The sequence below is a fragment of the Lycium ferocissimum genome, chromosome 3 (assembly GCF_029784015.1).
Source record: "Lycium ferocissimum isolate CSIRO_LF1 chromosome 3, AGI_CSIRO_Lferr_CH_V1, whole genome shotgun sequence".
NCBI lineage: Eukaryota > Viridiplantae > Streptophyta > Magnoliopsida > Solanales > Solanaceae > Lycium > Lycium ferocissimum.
This window is the reverse complement of record NC_081344.1, coordinates 17,982,449-18,000,593: the sequence shown is the minus strand read 5'-3', so window position 1 is coordinate 18,000,593 and position 18,145 is coordinate 17,982,449. Positions and strand designations below refer to the sequence as shown.

Here is an 18,145-nt window from a genome sequence, read left to right as displayed (position 1 = left end):
TTAAAAAAAATTGTCATATGGGGGTAGAGTTCAATTGGTTCAGTCTATGTTATTTGGTGTTCAAGCATACAGGGCCCAACTGTTCCTTATCCCCTCCAAAGTACTGAAGTTGATAGATGGTAATTGTAAAAGTTACATTTGTGAGCTACATTGTCCTGTTTCAGCTGGCCGCCTAAATTTATTTAACTTACAGAAATGGAATCAAGCAGCAGTGACAAGATTATGCTGGGACTTAGCTCACAAAGTAGACAAATTATGGATCAAATGGATTAATGCAATCTATATCAAGGACCAGCAATTGAGGGATTGTGCAATTCCTTAACAAGCAAGTTGGATGACTTGGAAAATTTTTGCTTCAAGAGACATAGTGCTTTAGCAAACTGACCCTCCCGGGAAAAATAAGAGTTTGATTAAATTTTACTATCTGACACTGTTGGGTTATCTACCAAGGGTTAGTTGGAAATGCTTGATGTTTGGTAACAAAGCACAACCAAAAGCTTGTCTCACAATGTGGTTGATGTTGCAGCAAAGATTCTTAACTGCTGATAGGCTGATTAAATGGGGAATTGCAGCTTCTCCAAATTGTAGCCTGTGTCAACAAGAACCCGAGTCAAATGAGCACCTCTTTGTGCACTGTCCAGAAGCCAAAAATGTGTGATCTAGAGCATTGTGATGAGAAAATTCCCATACTGTACTGCTACTAACTGGGATGATTTTATTCAATTGGGTACCAGACTTTCCAAGCGTAAAGCGCAACTGCCCGGTTCTTCAAGTTAACCTTTGTAGAATGCTCCTATGCAATTTGGATTGATAGGAATCACAGAAGATATGAGAACAATAGTAAGGAAGTGGAAGCTTTGGTCAAGGATGTGGCCTTCATATGCACTGCCCGAGCTCCAGTTGGGCTCCAACAATTAGTTTGTAGTCTACAATTCTTGATGCTAGCTATGTCTTGTAACTTGTTGTAGTGTTAATGTGTTTGAGATAGACCTTAGCAAACTGTGTTGGCTTTGCTAGTTTTGTAATGTTTCACTGGTAATTAATAAAATTTTGTTAGTTAACAAAAAAAAGAAAAAAACATGAAAAAAAAGGAAATAATGAAACAAAAAAGACAATCCGATTTAGGAATGAAAAAAAAGGGAAAAACAAAACCGAATAAAAAATATATAATCAAACCATGTACTCCCTCCGTCCCAAAAAGATTGTCTTCCTTTCCTTTTTTAGTCTGTTCAAAAAAGATTGGCTCCTTTCTATATATAGAAACAAATTAACTTTATGAGATGATTTACAGCCACACAAATATCTAAGACTTGTTTTGGACCACAAATTTCAAAAGTCTTTCTTTGTTTCTTAATCTTTGTGTCAAGTCAAACTAAGACAATCTTTTTTGGACGGAGGGAGTATAAGATAAGCTATTCATAACTCTAAGATGGAATTTTCTATAATCAATGAATAGGTTCTTGATGATAGGCTATAAAGACGGGTTTTTAGCTATATGTTGCCTCTTATTTACTACACTTTAATCGTTTTTGAGCTATAATGTTACTATTTTATACTTATTACGCGTGTTTTCTTCTGTAGGACTTGTTCCCGAGCAAATGAGCATTTCTGGAGCTTAAATGGAGGTTTTGGCACTTTGAAGTCCAAATAGAAATCCAACGAATAAATCGGGAACAAGTTCGGGTTTCGAGGACCGAGTATGCATGTGAAAAAATAAAGAAACCAGAGGACATCGCAAGGATTCCTGGCGCGACGCGGCCCACGCAGCGCCTGCACCTTTTCCCTGCAGCATTGCCGAAAATCTCAAGTTCTAAAAATATGGTCTGCAGCCCTGCTTGGTGTGACGCCCTGCGTGACACGGTAGGCCAATTTCGGGTTGCTTTCGATTTTTTGATTTTTTAGCTGTATTTTGGTCCGAGCACTTTCGAGGTATCCTATAAATATATGAAAAATAAATTTTTGAAGGGACTTTTGACCTAAGAGGCATTGGAGGTGCATAGAAGAGTTCAAACATCTGGATTCATTACTTTCCATCCCGATTCGATCAATACGGAAGTTTGGATCAATTTTCGGTTGTAATATTTTCTAGTTCTATTTCTTCTATATCCTTTTATTCTATTATGGAGTAGTTTCTTATAGGGTTTTAACAAACATGATGTATGGATTGACATTTTATATTTGATTCTTGTTTTATTGCTTGAATTCGTTAATGGAGTTTTGAATTGAGTTGCAGAGTTATTTACTATTTTATTTAATCGAAAGAGGAATAGTGGTGAATATTTTTGCATTATTTTGGTTGGTTTTAATTAGTGATTCTTCTAAGTAATCGAAAGAGCTTCTTGAATTATTGGTTGAACCAAGGTAGGAAAATATTTGAGAGGCATTTTCCTTGAGACTAAACCCATAATGTTTTCTTGCATATGTTCACAGGACTTTTCATTAGTCTTGAACTTATGGATAGTAGTTTTACTTGATTCTTGAGATATGTGTCATATGAATTATCTTAATATAAATGCAATTTAGCTCATTATTGAGTGATTTTGTGGAGTAATCGGAAGAGTCTCTTGAATAATTGATCTTGGGTTATAAGTTGACGATATTCGTGAGAAGTCATTTGAAGATCATTTCTATTCATAGTTTTTGCACATTCTCAGGGCTTGAATTAGTTTAATTTTTGGAATTTGAATAAATAATCGGAAGAGGTTTATCAGAATTCTTGAGTAAACTAATTGCTTATTGAATTCGAAAGACTCAATAAATATTTGAAGAGAATAATAAAACGAATCGGAGCTAATTGCTAAAATCTTGCATTAGTCTTGTCTACTACCCTTACTTCTTATATTAATAGTAATTGTTGCTCTCGTCTCTAGTTATATTTGTAGTTGATAACCGTGGTTTATAACCACAATAACTCAAATTTTTGATCAACTGCATAATACTAAGCAAGTATTTTTTGAGTAATTGTTTGTACCAATCTATGTGGAGACGATCTAAATACTATACTATCTTTGACTAACGAAGCGCTTAAATTATACTGTGTTTTGTGCTCGTCACTCTTAAACCCAATTGTATGACTTAAAGTTGATTACAACATGTTACTGCAGCTTATTTGAGTTAATTAATAACTTACCAATATTTCACTAACGGCCGCGAGAGGCATATTAATTAGGATTTAAAGTACCTGACATAGAATAGGCGCTTATTGTTGGAAAATATATACCAAGAACACAAAAAATATATGAAGAAGAATGCAAAGATGAGATTTGACAATATGAACAAAGAACTCATAATTAAATGCTTGAAACACATACGAAACGCTTTTCTGGAAATGATGTTTGCTCCGTCTCCTTTGCAAGATTGCTACGGAATCATACGCGCATAGTTTTAGTGGATATGACAAGCTTATGAATTTCTGCACTAAGCAAATAGTGAAGAAATTCTATTCTAAAGCAAGAACTATGGGACTTGATCTTTGAAATTGGAGAAAAAATTACTTTGTAATGAGAAGAAAGTTACTCTGTAAAAGTTAATGTTGAAATCTAAAGAATTTGGATTTAAATAGAATTGGTGTGGTGACTGGTGACTGAATTATGAAATGATACAACCCTTCATTTAGTAGACACCTTTTCATGTGAAACACTATTATCAATTTTATTTAAACAAATTTTCAACAATCCCCCACTTGTTTAAATATAAATTAGGACACAAAGATTAAGTTATGTTCACACATAGAGTAATGTATCCTTCGATTTGAACATTACGTTAGTACAATGTCACAAGACGAAATCAAAATCTCACGTAGCATAATTGCTTTGACCATGTTATTCCTTGTGATAACATCAGTGACATTGTACACATAAACATTTTATTTTTTGCTTTCCACTCAAACATGCTTAGCACTTTTATGGCCATGTGCTATCCATAAGTCAAGAACATTTATGAGAGTAACTCCATCACTCAATTGAAGTGACACCACTTCTATGTTCATATAGGTGAAGTTATTTCAGTCACTTTGTTACATTTGAGACATTTGTTCTTTGAACTGAACTTCATTAAGAGTACAAGAACTCAATCCTTTAATCTGTGACAACCAGTACTAGTATTTAAGTACTGAAACATCCACGTATCAATGACTTATTGTTACCCTGTGAACCCATAACTACTCATTTCATAGTGTTGGGTAGGATTGTCATTATTGGTGGACCTGATTAAGGATTTTAAACATAATCAAACTTGAAGTTGTATTCATCAACTTCCTTTTAAGAAATTTAGTAAATAGATTAGCTAAATTCTTTTGACTCCACCAATGCGATAGAAAATTATTCCATCTTGAATTAACTTTTAACTTTTTCACATAATTATGTCAAAGACTTATGCGTTTTGACTCCCATTATATAATCTGTATATGTTCTAGCTAGAATAACTTGACTATCACAAAATTGAGCTCATATTTTGCAAAACTAATGATTTAAAAAAAAAAAAAATTGCTCAACCACTCAACTCCTTTCCTTGCTCTACTAATGCAAGTTTATTTCTTGCTTTCTAGAAATTGCACTCCCTCCCAAAGTAAATGACATATCATGTGATAAGTTTATTTTCTCACATACTCGATATTCAACTTGCACTGGTATATCCTTATAAAATACTATGAAACTTAAGAGTTTCTTAAATTCTTTAGTCTTTTTAAAAAATAAATAAATCAAGAACTCGACTAGTGGCCATTTCAATAGCACTTGTTTACACAAGTTAAGTCACAATTCTTCCATCATTATTAGTTAATTTGATTTAGGATTAACGGAAAAGGCTCAAATATGCCATCGAACTATTGGAAATGGCTCATTTATGCCATCACCGTTACCAAAATGACTCATTCATGCCATTTTCATTAACACCAATTTTATAGTACTAGATATGACACGTGGCCTCCAATTAGAGGTCTACGTCGTTTAATTAAATCAGCCCAATTTTAAATCCCAAATTAATAAAAAATTCGACCCATACACCCGACCCACCCGCAATCATCTAGTTGGAGGTCACGTATCATAACTGGTATTGTAAAATCAGCGTTAATGAAAAGTGGCATGGATGAGTCATTTTGGTAACGGCGATGACATAAATGAACCAAACAATTGATGAGTGGTATAAGTGAGCCATTTTCGATAGGTCGATGGACCAAACTATTGACGAGTAGCATAATTGAGCCATTTCCGATAGATCGATGACATATTTGAGCCTTTTTTGTATGATAAAATAGGGTATTAACCTCTTTTATGTTAAGTGACTAAATAAATTTTTAGCACTTTTTCAATTTAAGGAGATGGACTCAATACATAACACCCACTATTTTTTAAACTTAATAAACAATATATATAATTAGCTTTTCAAGATGCTTCTTTTCGAATGTGGAAGATAGAAACCTCTTCGTTTCTATTATGTTAACATATCATCAACATATATAGAGCTAACACAAAATAATTACTCTTATATGTGTCAATATACACCAGATTATATCTAAGTTCTTCCAATTATATTAGATACGTACTCTTTCTAATGTTGTCTTTTAAATATCACATGCCAAACACTGCCATACTTTGAACATATCAAGTGACTCAATTCACTTAACTCATGTTCTCTATATCTCAGATTCTTATAACAACTTTCAAGCATAGACATGTACTTTTAAACAATGTAATATTTCACATCATCCTACCACTTGAAAGTAAACTTCACATATGATCTTTATGCAAGAATAATGAATAACAATGATCACATAAGAATGTCATTTTAAAATTAGCAAGCATTTGAAGATTATCATAAGTGTATCTACCCCTAACATTTATGAAAATAAATTCACGAAGGGTTGAAATTATATAAACAAATAATAAATAGAATTAAGAAAGTAAGAATTTTGACACTTTCTTCCCGATCATTGCTTTGCTTTGATCACTATTAATGCAGTGTTACTCTAGTTGAGCCATGTCAAACCTTCTCTGACTCCAGTCTTGTATCTCTTCTTGAAGAGATGCATGTTTATGCCATTAGCAATTATCAAACATGGGTTCTTTGGCTTGCACTCTCCCCAAAATCCATAAAAGACACATCTTCATTTAAAATACTTATGATTAATTTTATTTAAACAAAATTCCAACACTTATATGTATATTTCTGAGAAAAGGCAACGAGTGCAGCAAAACGACACAAATGATGCAGGAAAAAGCCAATAACCACCTCACCTCCTTTTATCTCAGTTTTACAATAACATACCCAGTGTATTTTCATAAGTGGGGTCTACGGAGGGTAGGATGTACGAAGACTAAACCCTATCTTTGTGGGGTAGAAAAGTTATTTTCAATTAGACCCTTGGCTCAAAAAAAAAAAAAAAGATAAAGATGTGAAGCATGATATCAAGAAAAATATGACAACAAAATAACAAAATAAAAAGCAAATGGAGCAACAGATAGTAATACACATTGAAGAAAAAAAACTACGCGGTTACTAACTAATAATAGTACTAATAAGGAGACCGCTCGACTACCTACTAACTTTCTAGCCTAATCCTCGACCTCCCCAACTTTCTATCTAGTGTCATGTCCTCAGTAAGCTAAAAGTGTGTCATGCCCTGTCTAATCACCTCATCGGCTCCTCCCAATTCTTTTAGCTCAATTTTACATAAATGATGAAACAAAATGATTTACCTTGACATTGCCAGCTTCCTTGATAGCAGCAATGATCTTAACCTGATCAGCTAAAAGGGCATGACCTACAGTAGAAATCACAACATCAACCTGTTTTATTGCCTTCACCAAACTCTCATGATCATATAAATCTCCCTGCATTTCACCACCAATTAATCCTCATTTATCAACTCAAACCATTCTCCCGAAAACAGATAAAACGGTGAAAAATACTAACAAATCAAAATGAACGTAAAAACAACACTGATCACACCAACCTTTTTCTCAAACATAGTTGAGAATATTTAAAGATATATATTTATATTATATTAAGTCCGATTCCATTGTCACAGTACATTATTATATCCACCAGGTTCAAAAATTAGATTCACCTCTAATTTGAACTGAACAAATTATATGTGCATGGCGATGGTTGCACTGGAAATCTTGAAGGTACGAACAGATTGGGTTACATAGTGCATAATTCTCAGAAACAGAGTGAACGTAAATTAAGAAAGGAATTTAAGAAATGATAGAAAAACATCAGAATTTAAGGAAATTAGTCTGAACACATAAATATTGAAAAGTGCAGTTCTGGATATACTTAAATTTAAATCCTGAAACTGTTATGGTTTGCCCTGAATTCCTACCTTATTTGTAATCTACCATAATTGTGTTTTACCTCAAAAAGGTTTACTTGGTAGAAAAGAGTTTATTTGTGGAAATGATCTGTCATTTTTCTTGTAGGAAAGTTTTGTACGTTTATAAATAGAAATCTTTTCTTCTCACAAACAATGTAATACAATCCACAATGTAATCGTTTAGACAGTTTTATTTAGAGGGAGACTTTTCTCTCAAAAGATTTTATGCTTTTATAGTAGTTTTTTATATATAGATCAATTGACCAAGCCATATTAGAACATTATGTTTTTTTTAATATGTTCTTCTTTGTTGTCTGATTTATTGTCAATAAATGTTTCCAATTATTAGCTTCCACGTGACTTCCTTGTTATTTCGATCCTGACAGAAATAACTGCAAAAGAAAAATGAGTGTACACACATGGACGAAGGTGACATCAAAAGTCTTGAAAGTATGGATAAGTTTGGTTTTGGTAGGATTGGAAAGAGTAGATTCTCTGATCAAGACAAGGTGTCGTGACCAGCTTTAGCACTTGCTTCCACAATGAACTTTCCAATGTAACCAGTACCTCCGATGAAAAGAATCTTACTCTTTCCGGACGCAACTGCTCTGATACCACTTTTGTCACGACCCGCCTAGTGGGCCATGACGGGCACTCGGAGCTGACCACCGAGCACCACACATCATACTACTATCGTCTTAACCTGTACACATATAAACTCCATAAAGCATGTACACACATATATATATGCATAAGCCCTCGCAGCAGCAAAAGAATAATGTACAAAATATACATCGAGGGTCACATCACATCTGCTACCCACATACGAGTATCTACGAGCCTCTAAATGAAATACTGGAATCATGAAGACGGGACAGGGCCCTGCAGTGCCCGATTATGTACACAAAAGAACATATCATGCTGCACCTCCGGTCTATGGAAGTGCTCTGTAAGCCGATCCGACTCCTAGGAAAGGCTGGATCGTCTCCGTGTCGCGGGCATGAGCACAACATCCCAAGAAGAAAAAGAATGTCATGTACGAACAATGTACCGAGTATGTAAGGTACTGCGTCATGAAATAAGGAGGGAATAAGAAGATAAAATAAGGATAAGAAGATAACCAGTAACTGCTTGCCTCTTAAGGCGGAGTCATGCATGCGTACTCGTAAAATATCATATCATGTATTGCTGCGGAACGTGCTGCCCGATCCATATATCATCATATATCAATGTATTGCCGTGGAACGTATGACTCGATCCATCACCCATATAGCCTGCGTCCGGGCATCCCGCGTCCGGGATGATATCATAAAATGCCAGTTGATCAGGTGGCTATGCGTCTATAGCGCCTCACCTTTCCCCATGTCCCCTATATACATATACTGATCATATACATATAATATACGTAGCATGCATGAGAGCCCAAATAAAAGTACGCCTTATCGGAGTGACGTAAGGTTGTGAACCTCCGATTATATTATAACATCATCATCATAACTATGTCTCACCTTGAAGGAACCAAGATCATGAGGTGAGACAACAACGAAGAATAGCATCAATGAAATCATAAACATAGAAACATCGACATCATGGAGTCATCGTTGTCATCTTTATCGTTATAAAACGTATCTCATAAGAAGCTCTCAAAGTTCTTCAAACTTTAACTCTAAGGAATGTAAGAAGGTCATGAAAGTATAGGGAAGAAATTGTGAAACAAGAGTCATGCCTTTGAAGGAAAGGGGATAGCCTTACATACCTTTGTATCTCCTTAACGATGTCAACTAAGAGCTCTCCTCCCGGCTTACAATTCTACATACAAAGGGGTTCGTACGAAGGTTAGATTGTTGAAGGTATACTTAAGTCTGAACTAACGCGAATAAGGCTAACGAAAATTGGACAGCATTCGCTTTATTTAGACAACTTTTACTCATATGATAAAATATCTCCCAATAACACAACGATATTCATAATGCCATGAATCATAATTTAACTACCTTTCCAACCAACATACCATTATTTGCATACTTAAGCTTACTTGCCCCTAATAAAAGTTCTCCAACTACTTAACACCATTATTAACATGAAATAATTGTAAAACTCACCTTTGTTCATGTAGAGGTGATCTTTAGATGAGAATACTCCACTTAAGAAGAACTTCACTTCAATACCAAAGAGATTCCCAACTTCTATCAATCCTTAGAAAGCATTCACACCCTTGATTCTTCCAAATTTTGGTGTTTGATTCTTGGTTTCCCTTCTTGGATATGTATTAATGTGATATGGAGAAAGTTTTAGAGGTTTAGAGAGTATTTGAGAAGTGGGAAATGAGAAAAAGAAGGAGAAACTGTGCATATATAAAAATGAAGTTTGGACCCGACCCGAAACCTATGGTTCACTATACGGACCATACAATTTATACGGTCCGTATATTGGACCGTATGTTTCCTCCAGAAAGTCACCCTTCACTGGAAGGGTTCTATGGTCAGGTATACGGGCCGTATAAATTATACGGTTCGTATATATGGCCGTATAATCCCCAGTTTTTCCGAATTCATTCTTGTCGCTTCGTTTGATCTCGAATCCTTATGGAACCTTCTTGGTACTTGTGTAACACATCCTTAAAAATCTAACGTACATTATAAATCATCCTCAAGACCTTACTAAATATTCATTAATTCGATACCCATAAAATTTTCCCCACACATAACTTATGCTCCACTTCCTTTGACGAGCCTAGTTTCACCAAGTCCTATGACTTAAAAAATCTTATCGTATATACATTAAGGCTACCAAGCACCCTCTTGTAGTCGTGAAGGACTCGTATCCGCCTTAACCGACGTCAGTCTATTCACGACGCAATGACATGAAATTGCCGAGGTGTAACACGTATAATGGTCCGTATAACTATTATAGTGAAGGGCCATCACTGATGGAGTTATACGGTCACTTATACGGACCGTATAAGGGTCCGTATAATCCCATCGGGCTGAGTTAATTTCCAAGTATAAATTTAAGTCCCAAGTTCTTATTTTTCATTTCTCACTTTATCCACACCTCTTGAAGCCTCTAGAATATTCTATACACCATACCAACAAAAATTGAAGAGAGATTAAAGATCCAACACCAATAATCAAGGGAAATCAAGTGAAAGAATGTTCACTAGGGTTGCTAGAAGCCAAGAACCTCTTGGGTGGTGAAGTTGGGCTTTTCTCAAGTGGAGTATTTTCATCCAAAGACTTGGATTGAGAATATTGAGTAGTTGAAAGATTTGGATTATGGAAGAAAGTAAGGTATGAATTTCAACTATGGAAATAGTAGAATTCTTGAATGGTAACTTGACTTGAGTCATAGTTCTTGGTGTGCCATGAGTAGAATTTAGTTGTGAATGATACTAATGACGTTGAGGAAGTATTATGTGAAAAGGAATATGGTACTATGTTGTAGCTATGGTTATGAATGACTTTGAAAAGGGATTTTAAGGATTAAACAATGTTTAACTTGAAGAAGTCTATTGATTATGATATTATGGGTGTTGTTGTTGATATTTGGGAGTTGTTTATCATATGGAGAAAGTTGTTGAAACAAAGGAAATGCTGCCCAATTTTCGTTAGCTTTCGGCCGCTTTAGCTTAAACTTAAGCGTATCTTCAATTATCTAATTTTAGTGCGAATTCTCTTGAATGTGGAGTCGTGAGCTTGGAAGGAGAACGTGTAGTCATTATGAAGACGTAAAGGTATGTTAAGGCTAGTCCTTTTTCTTTCAAAGGCATGACTCCTGTACTACGATTTCCTACATACTTCTATGACCTTCTTACTTTCCAAGAGTTGAGAGTTAAAGATTTTTAAGAACTTCTTATAAGAGAAGAGATGAGAGGTTTTCTATGATGATTATGATGATGACGATTTTAATGCTATAAGTTTCAAAGCTTATGGTTGTAAAGGTATTGTGAGATAATTGAGCTTATCCTATGATTTTCTTGATTTCCGATTGTTATGTTCTCACCTGGCGTTACTTGCTCCTTCTAGGTGAGACGTAGTGATGATGATTATTCCATAAGGTAATCGGAGGTCACCGACCTTACGTCACTCCGATATGATTGTAGCTTTAACCGGCTCACATGCATGCTTTCTCTTTGTATAAATAATTATACGGCCCGCCGGGTTCCACAGTACACCACCACGCCGGGCGTAAGTGGGCAATTTATGGATGATAGTTACATCGGGCCTAATTGGCCGGCACACCACTAGTGGGCGGCGTGAGATGACTTTGCTTGACGCTGGCTAGTAAGGATATATGACTCGCATGCCTTAGTTATATATATGTATACATGTAATTTTAAAAGTAAAAGCTAGAATGCATGGTATCCGCCTCACGTGGCAATCATATGTGCGGTTTATCTCTTTATCTCATGTTTCCTTATCTCTTTATTATGTCTTTATTCATGCCTTACATACTCAGTACATTATTGGTACTGACGTCCTTTCTTAGTACATTATTGGTACTGACGTCCTTTCTTTTGTGGACGCTGTGTTCAGGCCCACAGGTAGACAGGGAGACGGTGTAGACGCCGAGCTTACTCAGCAGTTGTACAGGAGCACTCCACTACTCCGGAGTTACCACATCTTGGTATATTCTTTTATGCATGTAATGGGGCATGGTGGGGTCTGTCCGTCCTATGATTTTAGTCTTGGCCAGAGGCTCGTAGATACTTATGTATGGGTTGTAAATGCTATGTGACCCCTTTCATTGTACATTTTGTAAATCATTTTTGTAACCTTATAGGCTTACGTATTTATATATGTTTCAGGAGAAGTCTGGAGATTGTTTCATGATAAGTTATGTTGAGAATGATATAAGCCCAGGTTGAGTACGATAGTCAACATGATAAGTGGTGCTCGGTAGTCAGCTTCGGGTACGCGTCATAGCCCTAGTTGGGTCGTGACAATAATCACGTAGTGCACTGGAAAATCTTGGAACAACTTAGGATTAAATGGGGTTTTTTGTGTCCTTTTGATTGATTTCCTTTTGTTGTGACCACTTAGCTAATACTATAAGTTTAGGAGAATTGGTTTTTATGCCTTGACTGTTTCATTGTCCCTCCTTGTCCTCCCTTCTGTCCCCGTTCATTTAGTTTACATGCACAACATAACTAGGTTGTTTAAGTAAAGATGTTGATTAAGTTTGGAAGTTAAAAAAAAATAGTTTTCCTAGACGTTTGCTTCGTTATTGAACTTGTAAAAAGAAGTTGTGTCTTCAAACTCTTTTGATGACGTGCATCTTGTGATATCGAGCTCTTTGAACCTACCTATAGATTAATTTTAAATTATGAGGCCGTTTTTACTCTGAATCCCTTTTAGATAAACTTAATGATAAAATAAATAGGTCATCGCCATTTGTAATTTTTTTTTTTTTTTTTTTTTGCAAAACTGGTAAGTCTTGTAGCTTTGTGGTTTGGTCCAAGCTTGGTTTGTGCTATGAAGTATAATGTCCTCCCTTTACCCTTGATTCACCTTACTGCCGTAATAAACTAGTCAACTAGGCTAAGGTTTCTTGATGTTTGGCCTTGCTTGGAATTTGGTGAGGCTTTCATTGAGTTGTTTGTGTGTACACTCTGGGGCCGGAAAGCAATGGCTCAGTGAAGGGTGTGATAGCTCTTGCTTTTTTCTGGAATAAAACTATGTGTCTGGCTTGTGCTTTTCTTCCATTTTGCTTGTTTTCAATCTAAAGTTTCTCCTTGTGTTACATGGACTTACCTTTCTTCAAACTGAGAGTGCCTCTCTTCCATGTTTGACCTTTGTTTGCGTTTTTTATTTTTTTTATTTTTAAAATCTTTAAAATCAACTTATAGCGTTCATGTCCTACCTGATATTGAATGTTGTCTCACTTGTGTGGCTTGATTTTGATAAATAAAAGATGGTGTCATCTCTTCTTAATCCTGTTGATATTAGAAACAAGAGTCTCCCCTCCCCCTTCATGCCTTCTTCTTGGTTCATTTTGGAAGTGTTAAAGACTGACTAGTTTGAATTTGCCCACTTTGTGACTAAGGAATGATTGTGCTCAGTGCTTGTATTTGGATTTGATGTCAACAATTCCCTGAGACCTTAACCTAGTCCATATGCACTAGTTAGTTTGACACTGCTTGATATGGTGCTTCTGAGAAATTTACCCCTGGCATTTACCACTAATTTTAGTCACCAGGAGCCTGTAGACCTGGACCAAATGAGTTTATTTAAGAAGAAAGATGTGACAGGGCTGAATGTGGGTAAGCCTGCCTAAAGCCCCCTAGTGTTGTCACTCGACGATTAGGGTGAGTATATTAAGATGGGGAAAAGGGTTTTAGGAGAGAAAAAGGTGAGCACAGGCATGGTGAAATGAAGTAATGATCGGTGGAGCCCGGGATCCTTTCTTTGAAAGGAGACTTAGAAATGAGATGGGAGGTGATGACCCCACCCTATCCTATTTCCTTTCGGGGCCGGAAACTTACTTCCATTTTTTGAACCTCCTCGTGATCTTGGGACTCTGTGAGGCTTCGGTAGGAGAGTGGTTTGACTATGCCTTGAAGGAAAGAGAAATGGCCTGAGGTTTGAACTATTCAGGCTGGTTGTTGTGTGATCCTTTTGCTCTCTTTATAGCTTAAAGACCTTTGGGTCTACAGGGTATAGGGTCTTCCGGTGCTATGATTTCTTGTTGAAACTTGTCTAAGCATTATCTGAGTCCCCACATGTCCACCGTTTGTATATGTTGCTCCATGGCTGCATCTTGTCTTGTCCCTCCCCCCTTTTTACATTGAGTTAAAACCAGGCTGTCCTAAGTCACTAACCTGTTTCCAGCATTGGGTCTTACTGCTCCTGTAACTAAGTGACACTGATTTTTTTTTTTTTAAAAAATACTTTCCTGTTTTACATCTAAGGAGTGGACCCTTTTTATCACATTGTGATTTTGTTTGGCTACTGCATTTAAGGTGTATGATGCCTGCCCCCCAGGACTTGCATTTGTCTTATGTCTACTAATTTCCTTAGTGGCTTGGCTTCTGCCCTTTTCCATTTCCAGTGTCAAGAGTAGCCTCCCACATCATTTTGTGCCGCTGGTCCTCTGTGTGTTACATGACTTTCTTGTTTACTGGTTGTCTGTTTCTCTTTCTTCTGGGAAAAGTAATTTTATAATTTTGATCATGAGTGATTATTCCTTTTCTTATTTTTGTTCAACATTTTTTGTATGTGGGATCATGTACACCTTTCTTTTACTTCAAAATACTGTCGGGCAATGCCACCTAAGTATGATCTGTTGAGGTTTAGATTAATAACTCAATTGATGTTGTGGTGCTTACATGAGTATATTTTTAGGTTGGTTGTCATCTGAACTAGACTGTTTTTTAAGCATATGCAAGTTTGATTTGTTACATTTCCCTCCTGGGAACTGCTTGTCTCCTTCTTCTGCATTTCTGTTGCAACTGTTGACTGCTTGTTCTTTTTTTTTTTTTTTAAGGAGTTGTAGTTGATCTGATCAAATGTTATCTTTTGTAATGTACGATTTTCTCTTGGAGAATTGCCTCGATATACAGTGCCCATTCTTTGTTTATTTAAGCCATTAGTAGATTATTTGTGTCCATGTTCTCTCGAGTCTATACTCTCTTTGTCCACTCTCGATAGAGGCCCGAATAAATCGGGGCCAAGCATGGTAATTCGAGGTTGTCTTAATCTCCCGATGTTAGCCATGCCTGGGATTCTCTGAAACCCCTTAGAACTTGTGCGACATCGGATATACAGGATCCAGACCGAGTCTCCATGCCGCGCCTAAGTCTAGGATAACTTGAGCTTCGCTTAGAGTAGGGAAAAAGGGTTAGTGTAGAACAAGTATAGGTTGCCTTGTATGTATGTATATGTGTGCGTATTCAATGTCATCCGACGTGTGCGTACTTAATTTTAGTCATTTACATTAGTGATAAGTTCAGCGATTATAAACTAACCGGTGTTTTCTATCTCCCCCCACTCCTCCTATCACGCGACTACTCGGGTAAAAATGCATGAAACCACCCTCTTGGGCCTAAGGCCCAGTAGAATACTACTTCAAAATAGAGTCGGGAAGACAAAAGAAAGATAACGAGGCGTGTAGAAGGCCTAGTCATGGATGAAAATGACCAAACTAAGGGCTTGTGCATGCCCTAGTCTAACTTGTCTCCTTACATTTTGCAAACTTATTTTAATTGGATGTATTTATAAAAGATGTGGATGTAAACCCGTATTATAGTGGAAAAAACTTATGATTGGAATTAGACCTCTTAGGACAACAGTTCCTACGCTGTTTAGTCGACTTCAGGTCCCCATTGTTTTTTCAAAAATCACGGACTTGGTAATTATTTTGTATAACTAAGTAAAATTGGCATTTAGCACAACTATTTTTTTTCTCGAACAAAAAAGCTGATTTTTCTAGAAAAAAAGCTCAAATGACGTTACATTTGTGGGAAAAGTAGTTTTCAAAAACTAAGTTTATTTAACTCAATCAGTTGTTACCACAATCAAATGGATTTTCACCTAGCTTTTAATAAATGGGCCCAATGCCCAAACAACTTATACTTTTTTTAACCTAAAAACAATTGTTAAATTTTGACAAGAATTGGTTCGGTCTTAATCCAAAAAATGAGGTGTTTTTTTTAATGAAAATTACAAAGATTTGTGTTTGCTTAAAAATATAGAAGGGGGACTCCTAAAACATGATGCTGTTTTGGCCTATAACAGGCCCAAATAAATGAGTATTTATAAATGAGATATACTCATTTTTAAGTATGAAAAAATTCCTTTACAAACGTATAAAACTAATTCGTAATACATAATTTCGCATAAGGCTGAACATAGAAATACGGACCAACGAGCCGGAGTGTATGATTATAAGCACTTAACTTATAAAACCGAAGACTCACTTTTACATTCTCTTTCTAAGCATATACTCCATATACATAAAGGAGACTATTTCTATACGGATGTTATAAATCCGGAACTACGATACCCTATATATAAAGTGAATATATTCAAATTTTTCCAAAAAAAAATAAAAATTATATGCACGACAGTTCTTTTTGAGGGAAAGTAAACAAAAAAAAAATAAGCAGTTTAAACAGATACTGATACACTGGAATTCGAAGGTCAACCGTATAGTACGGATTATTAATCTTTTGGGGTGCCTAACACTTTCCCGGGGGATCACCTGAACCCTTACCTAGATCTCTAGATTACGAAGGTGTTTTCACATAGTTTGAATAAACCCTTCGAAACCGGTTTTTCAAATTTCCTAAAAATTATGTGGCAACTCTTTTTCAAAACAAGTCCGAAAGAGCGTCATCGAGTTCGTAGTAACCTTCTAATGCCCTAAACCAGCGTGAAAAAGTGAATGGTTACACGGTTTGTTGAAGAAACATAGCCTGTTTGCTAAGTGTGAGTTATGGTTGGAGCCTGTAGCATTCTTGGGCCATGTTGTGTCTAAGGATGGGATTATGGTTGATCCACAGAAGATTGACACTATGAGGGGTTGGGCAAGGCACGCTACTGTTACTGAGATTCGTAGTTTGTGGGTTTGGCCAACTATTATAGTTGCTTTGTAAAGGGTTTTCTGCGGTGCTTTATCTTGGCAGTTGACTTAGGATGTTACCTACCGGTGGACGGATGATTGTGAGAGAGCTTTTAAAAGCTCAAGCTTCTTTTAATACAACCCCCGATCTTAGCCTTGCCGTGGAGGGCAAGGATTTTATTTGTCTATTGTGATGCATCCCGTATGGGTTTGGGTCTTGTGTTGATGTAGGGAGGGTATAGTGATGCATACTTCTCGCCGGTTGAAGGTTTATGAGAAGATTTATCCTACCAATGATTTGGAGTTGTTGTTCGTGGTCTTCGCTTTGAAGATTTGGAGGCATTATTTGTAAGGTGTTCATTGTGAGGTTTTCACCGATCACCGTAGTCTTCGAATGTGTTTTCCCGAGAGAGATCTTAATTTCGGTAGCGCACGATGGATGGAGCTTTAGAAGGACTATGACATCTCTATTTTGTATCATCCCGGGAAAGCCAATGTGGTGGCTGATGCCATGAGTCATAAGGCAGTGAGTATGGGGAGTTTATGTAAGGACCCGTTTAATCGTTATAGTGTTTGGACCCATTTAACCTTGTTGACCCTTCCCCAAGTCCCGTTAGTATGATCGATGACTTAATGAAGTCATTGGGTTAGTTTCCGCAAGGTTTGCGTGTAAATTGAGTCATTGAGGGAGAAGCTAGTTAAGTTAGCAAGTCAGAGTTAATCAGGGTCAAGGTCGGGTTAGGATGACCCTGTGTCAATGTTTTGGAAGTTCCAACATGTTATTATGATGATTTTGAACTTTTCCACAACTTTTAGTGTGAGGTTCGAAGAGTTTCGGATGGGTTTGGGTTTTGTCGCGCTCGTATTTGATGTTTTGCCGGAGGTACGCGGATAAGCGCTCCCGGATTGATCATCCAACCTTTGTTTTTGGTGAAGTTTGAACCATTAGATCCGTATCGAAATTACGAAGCCATAGGACAAAAGAGTCGTTATGTTTGGCCTCCGTATGAGGGAGTTATGCCCGTTTTGGTACGGCCTATTCCAGCTGGCTGCTGGCAGCAACCAAAGAGGCGCTATAGCGGTACCGCTGCGGTCTGGTGACCGCTACAGTGGTCGACGGGGGGCAGAATGCCCTATTTTAATCCCCAACTCCACCCATTATTCCAGACCCCAAAAGTCGGTTTCGAAGATAAAGAGGCTGACTTCATTCCCATTCATTGGTGAAAGCATCTTGGAGGGTAAGTCCCCACTTTTTTTGTTTCTTTTCAT

The 18,145-nt window shown here is 36.7% G+C and overlaps 1 pseudogene; it reads right to left on the bottom strand.

Annotated features, from left to right (window-relative positions):
• The window catches only part of LOC132048732 (isoflavone reductase homolog), a 46,141-nt pseudogene that overhangs the window by 7,047 nt on the left and 20,949 nt on the right, over positions 1-18,145 (bottom strand).